Raw genomic sequence first — 534 nt, 5'->3', positions numbered from 1 at the left:
TTACATACAGCACAACTCCTCCTCCTCTTCTCCCCTGCCTGTCCTTGGACAGTTTGTATCCATCCATGACAGTGCTCCAGGCATGCGAGCTCCCACTGAGTCTCTGTTATTCCAGTCACGTCATAGTTCTGTGACTGTGCAAGGACTTCCAAGTCTTCCCGTTTGTTTCACAGGCTCCATGCATTTGTGTACAGGCACCTGAGGTAACTAATAGATCTCCCTGATTTGTCAGGAAGTATGAAAGCACCTTCCCTGTTCCCCTCCTGCTTGCTTTTCCTCCTGGTCTAGTGCTTCCCCGCTTACCTCAGGGCTTTGGTCTCCATCCCCCAGTAAACCTAGCAGGGCTGGCCCACAACTTTTTGGGGCCCTCTGCAAGAAAGTTTTGGGGACCCCTGATGTGAAGAAGCCAGCAGCAGTGGTGGGAGTAGGAGGCATGGCAAGCAGCTGAAGAAGCTGGCGGCAGCAGTGGCAGGGGGTGGGGGGTGGAAGTGACCTTGAGGGGGCTCAGCAGCATTTGCCCAGAGCAGCTGTGCA

This window comes from Gavialis gangeticus, unplaced genomic scaffold, assembly GCF_001723915.1.
Source record: "Gavialis gangeticus isolate Ggan-Ray unplaced genomic scaffold, GavGan_comp1, whole genome shotgun sequence".
NCBI classification, from domain to species: domain Eukaryota; kingdom Metazoa; phylum Chordata; order Crocodylia; family Gavialidae; genus Gavialis; species Gavialis gangeticus.
Note: the sequence above shows the minus strand (reverse complement) of the source record.